Genomic DNA, 16,004 nt, shown 5'->3' with positions numbered 1-16,004 from the left:
ATTAATTTCTCCGAAACTTAGCTAGCTGGGAACGTACTGCCCAACTCATTCATTGTCTCCGAAGTTTATGTAAAAAATTAAATTAAGTCATTGAAACTAATATAGTTTTATTTGCTATTTTGTGTTCCTCATTTTAAATAAAGAGCTACTAACATTTTACTAAATATTATTATTTCAAGTGATTATATTATCGCATAATTTGACATATACATAACGAATATCAACAAAATTCAACCATAATTAGAATAAAATGATATATACAGACGGATAGAAGGGATACCGAAAACCATATTTTAGTTATCAAAAATGCTGGTGACGTGTAAAGGAATGTAGAAGAAATTCCATTGGATTTATTTGTTTTTCAGCATTCAATATAAAGACAATACATCTACGTTTGCTTGGAAAAGCTATGTTTCTTGCACTGATTGTATCTATAGGGAAGGCTACAAGAGAGGCCTTCACTTCGTCATTTGTAATACATATTTTTTTAGTTCGTTCGTCTATAGCAGATGACATATTTTAAATCTATCATCCCCAGTGTTTATGAAATTAATAGCCATTTTTTAAATAAGCTTATGTAAGAGCATTGTGTATTTTAATCCTACCGCAATTCAGTGGCATTAACTGGTTAATCGCTCTTTTGTTTAACACAGCAACATTTTAAAGAGTATTTTACAGGATTTGAGCACTTGTTCATTTGTTAATTTTCATGAATTTATCTGCACATGAAATCTGTCCGGCAAAATATGAGTATTAAAAGGACTGAGGGAAATTCTAGGAACCGATATCAAATTCCGACGATATTAACACTGAACAACAAATTTTTACTTTTTTCTTGTTCCGAAATAAAAATAGGTGAATATTACTAATATGTGTGCCCTAAATCTGAATTTAAAATCCAAATTGGCCCATCACGTACCATTTTCCGGGGAAAGTGAACTGGATTTTTTGTTAAATAACTTCTTTTTTCCATCTTTTTCACTGCTACTGTTAAAATTACAACAGACAAGGGATTCAAAATGCCTCGTGATACTTTAAAAATATGTACTGGATACAAAAATGATACTACATAGTTTAAAACACATAAAGCATAACAACAATAAAAATATTTCATGTGTAAGTATTACCGGTAATCGGAATTTAAAAACAGTGCATAGACACAGAGATGCGAAAAAAAAAGAACTTTGCAATTAAATTTTCAATATTATTGTAATATATAGTCACTTCTTTCTTGACAGACATTGAGGTAGTACGGGTAATATCTGTTTATGGGGTGTGAGGCGTAATAATAATAAAATATCATTGTTTATATCCAGAGACCGGAAGTTTAGGCATTATGAATCATTAAAATAGGCAGGCAAAAATGCATCATAAATAGCTAAAATAGACAGGCAAAAAGACATTATAAACAGCTAAAATACGAAATAAAAGTCAATTACAAAAACCTTGCACTAGACCCACAACCTTGCACTTTCCACAAAGGGAGCTCGACAGCAAGAAAAGCTTTACATAAGTCGAATGCAAATTGAGATTTTCGACTCGATGTTGCAAATACTGTTGGAAGCAAAGAAATCTTCCCAGTAGCCTTGGAAAGTGTATTTTTGTGTTTGATTGTACTGATTTGTTGCGATATGAAATATTTAGCTAGCTACAACAACGTCACAATGAAAACTGAAAGAAAAATAACCGTTAAAAATAACGTTAGACCCGCAGTCTTTGTTGCCTTGTTAAATAAACACGAGCCATAATTGAAACGCTTACTGTTATACATTTTTGCACGGCAGCATTCATTATTGCAAAGAGCATATGAACTGACCAGTGTTGCCAAGTCAGCGGTTTCGTAGCTAAATCTGGTGTTTTCAGGACTGTGGTCAGCTACAGAATTTTACCGTCAGCGGCTAGCTATTTATTTGACGTTTTTTTATGATTCCGGCCAGGGGAGACGATATTTTTAAGTTTTTTTTTCTGTAAAGAAGATGATATATTGTTTTTATATGTAGGCCTACTTGCGGACAAAAACATTAGTTAATCATAAACCAGAGATTAATATGGTATTATCACAATTTTTCATTCTGCGAGTATAAAATATCAGTGTTTTATGATAACTTGATTTCGTACAACCATGTCCATTTCCTGCCTCATCCATTATTGTACAAATAAGGTCTGCCACATTCGTTTTCACTGCAAACCCAGTATTCTCCAGCCTTTCCTACTTTCTGCCTTCCTCTTTGTCTCCTCATATGATACTTATATCTTAATGTCTTCTTACAATATTATATATTATTTAATTTATCATTCGGCATTGCAGTTTATGTAACACAGACATACTCAAAACTTAAAACCAGACTCATTGTTCGCAGGTACGTTTCCAACTCAATGTGAAATCAGATTTCGAACGGAGTGGTGTGATTGTGAATGTGATTCTTTCCGAAGTATCCAGTAAGCTTATATTATTCTTGATATACTTCATTCAATTTTGAAGAAATATGCCGCGTAAAACTTCGTACGTACAAAAGTTTAGAGCTGTGTGAAAAAAAGAAAAAGCAATGTATTGAAAGAACGGGTGGAAGAAGTTGCCGGTGATAGTTCGAAAGTTTGATGTAAATGATGTAAGGTGATATTGAGTGCAAAATATTCAGATTTAATTTTCCATACGATTTTGTATAGAACATACAGCCTACGAAGTGATACACACTTTCCATAATTTAGTGTACATTTTTATAAAATTCTCCAATTTCTGAACTGTATAGTTTGTATTTCAAATTTGGAAGTGATGCGTTAAGAAAAATCTGGAGTTTTTGAAGTACAGTTTGGCGGTTTTTTTAAGCTTGTACAGCGGTAAATGAAATTCTGAGTTGGCAACACTGGAACTGACTGAAAGACAATAATATACATTCGGTGAAGTCACTTTCATTGTAACGGTTATAGAAATAAATTAAAATATACCTGTAGGCAATTTTTAATAATAAATTAATAAATAATAGGTAAAAACCAAATAAAGGCAAACAAAAGCATTTATTTGGTTAATTAGGCATTTATATTAACAAAGGCAGAAAAGGGCAACATAAAACTGTAACGTTTCAATCACAAAAGTATAATTCGTACAGATTTACTTTCATAATGAAAATAGATTTAATACATTTAAAAAGGCATTCTGCCAAATATCCGGTCTCTGTTGATATAATAAGGAATCTGTTCACTATACTGCAGTCAATATCGAATTTCTGTCTTCACTGTGATATCTGGTCTCGCAAGCGCCCGACACCTTTGCATATCAGTAGGAATCTTTCTTGATAAATTTACTTTAGCACTCTGTTCATCGCAACTTCCGCATTCAGCTTTTCTCGCCGAGGAAAGGCTGGCTGCTACATGTGTACTTTCTTTATGTTCCGGGAAGCATGGCCTCATACAAGTCAAAGGCCTGTGTAAGTGCGGCGAAACGCGCCCGTATCCCAATACTGCCATGCAGAGCAGCACAGCTTCAGGGAAAATGGAATTTTTTTCAGCGCTAAATCTTTACAAAGGAGAATACGAAGAATTCATGAGCAGGATTTTTTTTTTGTGCACAGAGTTGAACTTTTAAAGGAGAAGAAGGTAGATAATTAATAATAAGTTGAAGTATACTGTTTATTGATTTCTTTAAAGCAGTGCTTCCCAGTGTGCGGGTTACGCGACGATTTACAAATTAAAACACGAAACGCCTTATTTATTTTAATTGGTTTATTTTATGGCGATTTATCAACGATTATGATTCTCTAGCTCCTGAGTGAGATGAAGTTCTTAATGACTTTCATACTCCATCGGCAAGTATATCATGCTATCAAAAAGGAGTGCGTTATATGGCAGTAAAATTTTTTAATAGCCTCCCTATCGATATAAAAAATTAAACTCAAAGCGTAAGATTATTTAGGGCCAAATTAAAGGAGTACCTAATTTCTCACGCCTTCTATTCTGTAAGTGAATTCATGACATTCAATAACGCTTCATGAAATTGATACTAAAACTTTGTGTTGTAATAGTAGACTATATTGTAAATCTCTTCTGTATACTGGGGGTTCATTTCAAAGTGTGTCATGACGTCACTGTTGTTGAGTCACCGATTTGAAGCGAGTTTCAGCTTATATGTTAGAGAAGTTGCCTATTATTTAAGGCGTTCTTCAATCTGAACTTGAGAACGTGTACGGTATAACTTGAACAGCAGCAACAGATGGCGGTCTGTACGGTCTGTGTGCTACCATAACCTCTTTCGAACTGTGTTTTGCGCCGGAAAGTCGTACGCAGGGTATTTGTTATCATTGGTTGCGTACGGTAACATTCCACAACACAAATCAAATACTCCGTGTCCATGTTGACCGTCGAAGTTAATGTCAACAAATACGTAAGTAATCGTCTTAACCCTCTCCCCATATCCCGACAGTACGTATTTCCAAACAATTCACATTCCTGCCACTACCGGCGTTATCGTACGCATCGGTACGTACTCTTCAGAATGAACGCCGTACTTGCTAGGCAACTTCTCTGCCTCCTAGGTAATATACCTTTGCGGAAGAGTAGGAAAATTGAATTCTCTAGGCTCATCGGCTAGCCACATGACGGTATACAGCGAGCCATGACACACTTTTAACTGAACACTCAGTATAGTTCATCTAGACTGTAACTTTAATTAAGACTTTATAATAGTATTAAGTTTTTTGACTTGTTCCATAATCTAGCTGTGAAGCAATGTATGAATACCATGAAATGTTAATAAATACAATACAATACAATACAATACAATGCCAACGAAATGAGTCCAGAGCCCAGCACCGAAAGTTACCCAGCATTTGTTTTTAATGTGTTTAGGGAAAACCTCGGAAAACACCCCAACAAAGTAACTTGTTGCAACCAGGATTTGAACCGGAGCCCGCTCGTTTCACGATCAGAAGGTGCTAACCGTCACTCCAAAGCGGTGAACAAAACGTCTTATAACATTCATGTATGTTGTAGCTAAAAACTTAAATATAAACGTCATTGAACGTAAAAAAGTGTTTCAGTAGTTGTAAAGTAAACAATTTTGAAGTGATAGGCCTAAGTGTGTCTGTTCTTGAGAAAGTGGCTTCTCAAAATATGAACTCTATATTCGGTAAAAACACACTGAAATTTTCAAATTGGAGGAGATTTCTTACATTTCTATGGAAATCATAGACTGAAATGTTACTTTGCATAAATAAGAGTTCGGAAATTCTATAAAAATTTAACTGCTTCTTCTACAAGCTCAAGTTGCATAGTTTTGATCCAAAACTGGCGTACACTCTGCGATAAAATTATAGTTTGAACATTCCTTCACTAGGTACGTAGGCATACATACGCATTTAAATTATTTTTTTAAATATCAACCAGTTGAATGCAATTGTCTAAAAACAGGTTCGAAATCCATCTGTGACTGTTGTAACAAATTGTTTCGAGCTTATTCCGTAAAATACTAAAAAAGCTGTTGTTTAAAATTGTGCAAATTTAATTTCATATCCCAGTATTAAATTTGTAGTGTCGCACAATACGTAGCTAAAATAGTTTTTTCGTACACTGGAATGAATCAAATTTCTTCTTGGCAAGTGATGTTGCCCATAAACCAAGTTTGCTTGTAAATCCGTCGATTTTAAATGTGGCTGTGTTATTTTAAGATCTTGATCTTGCAAAGTATTACACAAAGTGATTAAGTGTTCGAAAAATGTATCAGCAAGGAAGGCGTGTCTAAGAAAGCAAAGAGACTTGGAAAATATGTTTGCATGAACGTTGGCCGGGACTTAATAGGAGGTAATGTGAAGTGGAGATAGAAATACAGGGTGTAATTAGATATTAATATTCTATTGATAATAATGAATCGTTCACGTAAAGCAATCTTGTCAAGGTCACTGCCCACTACGAGAGGGTTGTGACTCGCGTGGCAGTCGGTGTTGTAAGATTATTTTTAGACTCGTCTAAAATTTTAAGGTCTGCTCACACAACTTAAAGCACCCGTACAACTTTAACACTGGTACTGCTCTCAATGAAATATTTGTAGTTGGTTTTTTAACGTCGCATTATTTAGCTTCGATTGAATTGGTGATAGCGAGATGGTATTTGGCGAGATGAAGCCGAGGATTCGCCATAGATTACCTGACATTCGCCTTAAGGTTGAAGAAAACGCCAGAAAAAACAAATCACGTAATTAGCCCAAGTAGAGATCGAAGCCACGCACGATTGCAACTCCAGACCGGCAGGAAAGCGCCTTAGGCGACTGAGGTACGCCGGTGGGTAATGAAAATGTTTAAACCTATATTAGAATAATCTTTGCTGTAAAATTTAACTTTATAAACATTGCTAAACTGAAGTACTGTGCTTGTTTAGGAGTAAGGAATCTATGTAGAGTGAACCTATAGTGCCCGTTACTTGAGTTTGCGGGCAGGGTGTCTACTGAAGGACACGTGACATAATGTACACCCCGTGCACACTTATACTTATTTTAATGATGTGGGACTAAGAAAACGGTCTTTACTCATAAACCAGCAGAAGAGCCGGGTTCAAATCCTGCTGTATCCTGAACTTATAACTTATGCTAGACTAGTCTAAGGTTCATGTTAGATAGGAGTTATCTCCGAGTACTTCGGTTCCCTGTGACATCCTAGCAATTCTCCATCACCATCATCATCATCATCATCATTATCATCATCATCATCATCGATCCATCGGCTGTAGTGTATTCTGGATATTCTCTTACCCTCATAGAGTCGGGACGAATAACGGCAAATTAAGGGTCCTGCTATTTGAAGAAAAACTATCATTGCTTCATTACCGCCGACCCAGAATGCTGTTAATTCTTATACGGAAGCATAATAATGTTTACCAATATAATATTAGTACATTATGCAACGAGCCTATAATGATAGTAATTAAGAATCGAGTATGGATATTTATGAAACGAGCGCAAGCGAGTTTCATAATTTTCATACGAGCTTCTTAATTACCATTATAGGCGAGTTTCATACGACTTTTTATGCTCGACCATATTTCTAACTTGAAATTACCGGTATTCAGATGTATACATTTTATTTGTAGGTATCTGACAAGATCGGAAGTGACCTTGTTCTAGGTCGTGAATTGTGAGATGTGCGCAGACTCGAAAGTATTGATTTTTTCCGAGGAACAATAATGTCATTGACCTTGACGTAGTCCCGTTAAACTTGATAATATTATAATATTATAACCTTGATTATTGAATTCGACATTGAAAAACGAGATGACAAATTGAATTTATTTAAATATTATTTACAATCAACGCTAATTATTATAGTAACAGAACATAACCTTCTGCGACAGTATTGGATTTCCAGCCTCCGTGACTTTTCGCTAATTCTCTTTCGATTGCATATCAGAGAATAATCGATACTTGCGGTTTTATAACGGTACAAAGCTGACTTGTCATTGGCTGAACACATGTAAGCTGAGTTATCATTGGCTGAAGACCTGTACTTTAATGAGTAGGTGTACTTTAATGACATGCATTAAAGGACTGCTACCGAGTGTATAATTAGTATATTTCGGCATGGTCGAGCATAAACATAATTATAGGACGGAGAATAATAGAACGTTATTAGCCTACAAGTTGAATTATTTTCAATATTTTTATTTTCTTCATTTTTGAGGCCATGAGCTCGAAATCGGCTCAAATAATTTTTTAAATTTTGTTTTTACATAAAATGAAGAAGATATCCGTGGTTTAGTCAGCTAGACAAAGATCTATGACAAAGGTGACCGGCTTTTGATCTCTTACAGTGCCAGTTTTCTTCTAGTACTTTGGTTGTCCTGCCAATTCATTCAACCACTGCTCCATCATTATTCATTGGGGAACATTTTCCATTACAGAAATTTTTTTTGCAGAAAATGTTCTTTCTCATATCATAAGATAATGCAGAGCCAACCGCACTTTAATTAAATGTACACACCATTTTTTTTTCAGAAAGACGAATCTAATAACATAATTTAAGATTTCTAGTTCATCGTAAATACAGAACTGATAACTGCTTGAAGACCCTGGTAGAAGCTGTGGATCTGTGTTGGTTATTGAGGTAGAAAGAGAGTCACAAAGTGAAGGAAGACAGTTGAATGATACAGAACATCAAGTTGGTCTTTCATCTAGTGGAACGGAAGATGAAGCAGAATTTAATAATAGTCTAGTGGAAGGAGTTGACAGGGAAGTTAGGAGATGATAAAGGACTCAGTGCAGGTAGAAGTGGTAGCTGACTTGTAGTGAGGCACTGTTACAAAGATGTATGATAATCGTGTTCCAGGATGCTGATTTGTAAGATAAATTATCTCAATACTGAACTTACAATGCAACTTAGTTACTTTTTCTCCAGTTACTGTAGTGTGTCGTTCTTCTAGACTGAAGTGTTGGTATCAACTGAAAGGTATTACTGTGGTTTCTTGTCCAGCAGAGCCTTTTTCGTTGAGAATTCCGTGGATTTGATCTCTTGGCATCACTATGTGACACTGTGGTTTTCTATGATATCTATGAAGAAAGCCTATTCCACATACGTATTGTTCACCACGATTCTTACATGATCGAATAACGTTCCTTTCAGAGAAGCTATCGACTTCTCAAAATTTGGACGGGACTTAATAGGCTAGTTCTGTAGCAGTTTTACGTAGCCTACACGTGTACGCATCATATACGATTGCACAGAACTGACCATAGTTCGCAATCTATTGGAGATATTACTATGCGGTTTCTTCCAGTGTATTGCAGAGAGTCTGTGTTTTACTGCCATGTGATTATATAATGTTTAACCGTATCAAAAATATAAATAAAGTAATGGCTTCTCGTATATTTAATTCTAAATACTGGTTTGAGGGATTAAGAACGTGTCATCGAACATACGTACATTCCTTAACAAAAATTATCATCTATGTTTGACCTGTCATTCCGCCAAATTTGTTGCTTAAGTTCTGTTACATCCTGTATGTAGAAGCAAGTGCAAGATAAAACATCTTATATTAAATATTTAATTTTAGAAATTGTATTACTAATTGTATATCTATATGTAAAATTATAAAGTGTGTATATGTCAGTTTTTAAATGATTATGTGTATGTACATTTCTCTGTGAACTATAAATAATAGATATATCATATATCATATCATATATATCATATCATATCATATATCATATCATATCATATCATATCATTTATCATTTATCATTTATCATATCATATTATCATATATCATATCATATCATATCATTTATCATTTATCATATCATATTATCATATATCATATCATATATCATATCATATATCATATCATATCATATATTATCGTATATCATATCATATATCATATTATATATCACATATCATATCATATATCATATCATATTATCATATCATATCATATCATATCATATCATATCATATCATATCATATCATATCATATCATATCATATCATTTATCATATCATTTATCGTGTCATATATCATATCATTTATCATATCATTTATCATATCATTTATTATGTCATATATCATATCATATCATATCATATCATATCATATCATATCATATCATATCATATCATATCATATCATATCATATCATATCATATCATATCACATATCATATCATATCATATCATATCATATCATATCATATCATATCATATCATATCATATCTCCTGTATGCGGCACTGTGCCTAATAATACAGTGTGTCCCAAATTAATGTATAGCCTACAATTTTGAAACACTATTTCTCAGCAACGAGATAAGACAGAAATACAATTTTTGTGGTTTTATATTCCTTAAGTCCGTACATGTTCAAAATGGCCCCCTTCCGCCACAGTACACTCCCAACAAGACGTACAACAGAGCGATATACCAACTGGATTGTTTTTTTAGTTGGTTATTTAACGACGCTGTATTAACTACGAGGTTATTTAGCGTCGGTGAAAGTGGTGATAGCCAGATGGCATTTGGCGAGATGAGGCCGAGGATTAGCCATAGATTACCTGGCATTCGCGTTACGGTTGGGGAAAACCTCGGAAAAAACAAAACCAGGTAATGAGCTAACCTGAGATTGAACCCGCCCCCGAGCGCAACTTCAGACCGGCAGGCAAGCGCCTTAACTGACTGATCCACGCCGGTGGCTACTGGATTGTTGCTAATGGAATATCATTACAGGCATCTTCAATCTAAACTCTCAGTTCCTCCAGTGTTCGTGGTTCTGTGGCGTACATTGTGTCATTTAGAGCACCCCATAGGTAGAAGTCTGGAGGAGAAAATCCGGAGATCGAGGTGGGAACTCCGCAGAACTTCCTCTTCGTCCTATCCATCTCTGGGTCGTCCTCATTTGATGCGTGGATAAGTCTCGGAATGTAAGACTTCCATTTTTGAGCTCGCAAAATTCGATGAAAACTGGATTTGCTGATATCAATCTCACGAGAACATTACCTCATTGACTTCTTTGGGATTGTGCAAAAGCCTGCATGACTGCATCAACACTCTCGTTATCGGTGGAACTTCTCTTTCTTCCGCACAGCCCTTTCAGCACATTTCGCACCGTTCCATCGACTTCAAACTTGTCTCGGATTCTTGTGATAGTTAACTTTGTTGGTGGTTGTATTCCAAATTCAACCCTCCAACGTCGTTGAACTTCATCAACATTCTCCACTATTCAATAACATTTCAGCATCCACTTACGTTCATCGAACGATAATTGCACCGCCATGTTTGTTTATGAACAGATGAACATATTTCCAGGCTTTCCACTGGTTTCTGAATCATAAACAGCGAAAATCGTATTTCTATCTCATTTATTTGCTGTGAAATAGTATTTCAAAGAGTGTATACAGCAATTTGGGACACCCTGTATACATAATTATTAACTACCCAAGTTAAATAATTAAATATCTGCACAATTTTGCTATACATGGTATTGAAAGCCCTGTTTTCATGAATAAAATGTCATTTGCAAAGGTCGTAACTTTTAGATTTATTCACTTTTTCAAGCGACACGAAAGTTTTCTTTCTTCCTGATGTTAAATGCGCTCCAATGCTTTTATGAAAGACTATTATACGCTAATTGCAACAATACAAGTTGCTACGACCGGCACCTGCTTATGAACATGTGACTTCGAGATGAAGTTTTAACTCCGTACAAAATTGATAACGATCGCCCCATTCTCTCTTTAACGAGTCATTAAACCTTAGCTCGAAGAAAGTGTTTAATTAATTCTCAAAGAAGTTTCTAGGGCACAGTTTCTAACGTCAAAGCGTCATAATTGTAAGACAGGGATGTCCATATCCACTACGACGAATGCAATCGAGAATGCGAAGGAAAACTAAATACATTTCAGCAAGTAGAAAATCTTTGCAAATATCGTATTTAGGCCTACTCGCATAGGGTAAGGTTGCCTATATCGCACCACTTTAGCATTTATAATTTTTATTGAACAATACAATTTTTATTTTTTACATTCCTTTACAGAAATACATTCCCAGAACATTTACCTTTTATGTAAAAAAGAATCCTTGAATTTGATTTAATACTTTTTATTAAAGAATGACATTTTCGAAACAATTGTCAGTGGTGCCATTTAGGCAACTAGATTCCTAAAGAGCACCTGCGGTTTCTTAAATCGCACCTCTTTGTCTGAAGGGAACAGGATGAAAGAAAGCTTTTAATATTGAACATATTGAAGAATATTTAATATGAATAATGTAATAATTGAAAATTACAAATTTATTGAAATTAATGAAAGAGAATAACGCTTCTTGAAATGAAATTGAAAAAATTAAGCATAAATTACCCACTATTTAAACTGCCTGAATGCGCTTTTTTTTGTTACAAATTTGCCATGTGCTTCACATGCAGCTCAGACTGTAAACTGCGTCATCTTTTCTCCACGATTATCTCAAAGCCACCGAAGAATTGCTTCATGATATACGTTGTCTGAAATGGCTTGAAGATAGAAACATCTAACCTATGAGTATTATGATGAGGAAGCTGAAGCAAGAGCACACCATTTGCCCGAGATAATCTAACAGCTTGTAATTTTTTGGGATGGATCGTATAGGTGGATATACAGAAGCAGCATTTTTCCTATGGCAGGTTTTAGTGACAAATAAAATGTTTGAGCTATTCGACAAATAGTTCACTGTTGATGAAACATGACTCAGAGCAAACAACTAACGATCCTGGAGAAGCACCAGCTGATAATGTAGGAAGAACTCTTTGACGTTTAAAAATTATCATAGGTGGCACAAAATACCTGGTGCGCTTGTACAACTTACACTTGTTGTATTAATGTCCTTCTCACCACTTGATATTGCACCCACCTGATGCATTCCTCGTTCAGCTAACGTTTTTGGGGACAACTTTTGTAAGGTTAGAATTGCTACAGTTGCTCATGCGGCACCGGTGCGAATTGACAAACTACGTCATAAGTTATTATTTCCTTAATTCTAACCTATAATCACCACATATTCGAAAATCGAACAAAGTTAAATGTTCTTTAATATTTCCTTAAACCAGTAACATCTTAAGTTTATGGATTGCTTTTCACATAAATCCGTTATTTAGTTACAAAATGCTAGCTAAATATACATTCAACTGAGCGATTATATTAGATACACTATCACCACGCTGCAGACACAAAGAAGTGGCAGAAATCAAGTGACATGGTGGAAGTTCATGTAGTAGATTGTAACAATACCACTAAATGCCACGTTACTACAGTAACATGTTTTATGCTCGACCATGCCGAAATGTAATAATTATACACCTGGTAGCAGTCCTTTAATGCATGTCATTAAAGTACACCTGCTCATTAAAGTACAGGTGTCCAACCAATGACAAATCAGCTTTGTACAGTTATAAAACCGCAAGTATCGATTATTCTCGGATATGCAATCGAAAGAGAATTAGCGAAAAGTCACGGAGGCTGGAAATCCAATACTGTCGCAGAAGGTTATGTTCTGTTACTATAATAATTAGAGTTAATTGTAAATAATATTCAAATAAATTCAATTTATCTCGTTTTTCAATTCTAAATCAATTTTCAGGTTATACCAGAGTAATGTTCATCTTATTCTCTACGTTATATCAAGGTCAATGAAATTCGGCCTCGGAAAAAATCAATACTTTCGCGTCTGCGCACATCTCACAATTCAGGTCAGTTCGCACATAACCATAATTTTGAATACTTTCAAGTCAGAAATATGGTCGAGCATAAAAAGTCGTATGAAACTTGCCTATAATGGTAATTAAGACGCTCGTATGAAAATTATGAAACGAGCTTGCGCTCGTTTCACAAACAGTCATACTTGCGTCTTAATTACTACCCTACCATTATAGGTTCGTTGCATAATGTACTATCAAACTAGCAGTGGTGCCATTTAGGAAACGGTGCGATTTATGCCACTCTACCCTATTAGACCCCATTCGTTCCTCTTTTTGTAATGCAAAAATATTTGGTGGTCTTATATGCATGTAGGCTACGTAAAAAGGCAGTAAGGAAATAATTTCTTTAAAGTTAGGTAACAATAGGCATAAATATAGAAATTAGTGTAAATATGTCAATATATTTTATCCGTGATGTCAGTCACATTCAGTTTAAATGACAGAAAAACTCGCTTGTGTGTTCCTCATTTTTACATTCACACCAGACAACGATACAGTACAAAATCTGGGAATTTATATGGACAAAAACATAAGTCGGAATACTGAAATCACATACATGTAAAATAATTTTAATGAAAATTCACACACTAAAAAGATTTCGAAATTTCCTTCCGTTGGCTCTCAAGAAGAATTTAGTGCAGTCGCTCTTCTTTGATTATTGTGATGCTCTGTTCACTGACCTTAACATGACACTGGCAGAAAGACTACAGCCTGTTCATAATGCGTGTGTTCGATTTATTTGCAACGTCCGTATATCTGACCGTATCACACTTTCACTAAATATGCTGTCCTGGGTCCGTTTCAAAGAGCGAAGATCTATTCACTCTGTCACATTACTCTCCAATATTCTTCAGAACTCTAATCCTAGCTATTTAGCTTCTCGTTTTTAACATTTGTCCTCATATCACGAAATAGATACTCGCTCACAACATCATATATCACTCTCCATTCATAAACATAGAACATCCTCCTACTCTTCATCTTTCACCGTCTCTGCAACTCATCTCTGGAACTCTCTACCACAGCATGTCAGAGACTGTCGCATATTATCTAGTTTCAAAAATAAACTAAAACTGCGCTTCAATTCAGATTCCATTAAATTATAAGCCCTTTACTCTGCGACAGTTTTGTAAATTATATATATTATATAATATACTCACATATATATCTTTTTCTTTCTTTTCTTTTTTCATCAACACTGAACTTCCTTGATCACCAGGTTGATTTATTATTACAGCCTTTTTATTGTGACTTTTATTTAAATTTCGTTTTTTTTAGTGTTTTATTATATTCCATTTGTTGTGGAATTCAAAAAGAACAAGGAAAACCAAAAGCGTATTTTAAGGAGAACAAGAGAAATACAATGAGAAGTATTGGAATAAAAAGGGAACAAGAGGAATGCAAGAAGGACAAGTGGAATGCAAAGAGAACAAGGAGAATAGGAGAACAAGGGAAATACAGGAAGAGAACATTGGGAATACAAGAAGGATAAAGGGACTGCGTTTTTTCGCTACTGTCAATTCCCAAGGTACTCTCCCATAAGTAGTTCTATGTAAAACAATTTCTGTTATAATTATATCCAATTTATCTCTTCGCCAGTTCTAAGCACTGAAACTGCACTACAGTTCGAAGATGAACCACCTACCCCTCATTTATTTCTTCTACCGTCTCCGTACAACTGACTGTGATAGTCAGTATACTGAAATAATCTCGTTTCTGACTAAATATGTGTTTCGTATGTATTTATTAACACTACAATTGGGTATACACCCGGTGGCAGTGATATATAATATGCAATAATTACAATTACATGAAATAAAATAAAATAAACCTAAATGAAATAAAATAAAATAAACGTAAATCTATAAATAGTAGATGCAATAAACCTAGGACTATAATTAAAAACTATTCTATAATAACGCCTACGATAAGCAAAAGTAAATCTAACTTATAAATAAATTTCTAAATTATAGACATCAGCTCAAAGAATTTTGAGTGACCACAAGGGTCCTGAATACAATAAACATGTACAATAATGTGATGTGATACATTAAAGAAAAAAGAGAGTTAATTGTTGAAGGCAAATATAAGTTGATTAATTGAAATAGAGATGATGATGTAATATTTGAAGAGAATCCTTGATAATATTTATAAGAATAGACATTACATAATCAAAAGGAATGTGAAGTTCCTTAAGATAATTCCACGTGAATTTTGTGATTGAACCTCTACTGCCAAACAGCAAACCAATGACGGACTATTGTTTAAGAGGGACGTTGTACTTTTGAGAAAGATACGGCAGACAAGGTTCATATATGGACTTCTTCTCAATATCAACCTCGGTGGCCTGATTTAGGTTTCTTTCGAAACGGATAGTAGGGTGAAGAACCAGAGCCCGTTTTAAGCGTCCGTTGATAGCAATAATGTCTGCCCGTCTAAAAGAACCATATGATGATACACAATGTACTTCCTCATGAATCTCCCAATTTAAAGTTTTTAACGATATCGCCAAAGCATGTCGTACACAATGATGTCTAGCATTGATCAGCAGCTCGCCTTTGGGGCATTGTCCAAGTGTTTCAAGCTCACTACAGTCTGGATGACGGCAGCGGGTTGTACTTAGAGTTCTGCCCGGTATTGCGCGAACCGCCGAAATATTGCTTGACATTTTTAAAGCATTGGTCCATTCTGAGGAAGATAGGCCCTTTCGATTGCTTACCCATGAGTTAGCCTTGGGGAGATCACTATAAACAATAACCCCTTTACCACGCAAGGTATGGTTTGTCCAAGTTTGGAATGCGTCATTT

Source organism: Periplaneta americana, chromosome 14, assembly GCF_040183065.1.
Source record: "Periplaneta americana isolate PAMFEO1 chromosome 14, P.americana_PAMFEO1_priV1, whole genome shotgun sequence".
NCBI lineage: Eukaryota > Metazoa > Arthropoda > Insecta > Blattodea > Blattidae > Periplaneta > Periplaneta americana.
The sequence above is the reverse complement of the archived record's forward strand: the minus strand, read 5'-3'. Positions refer to the sequence as shown.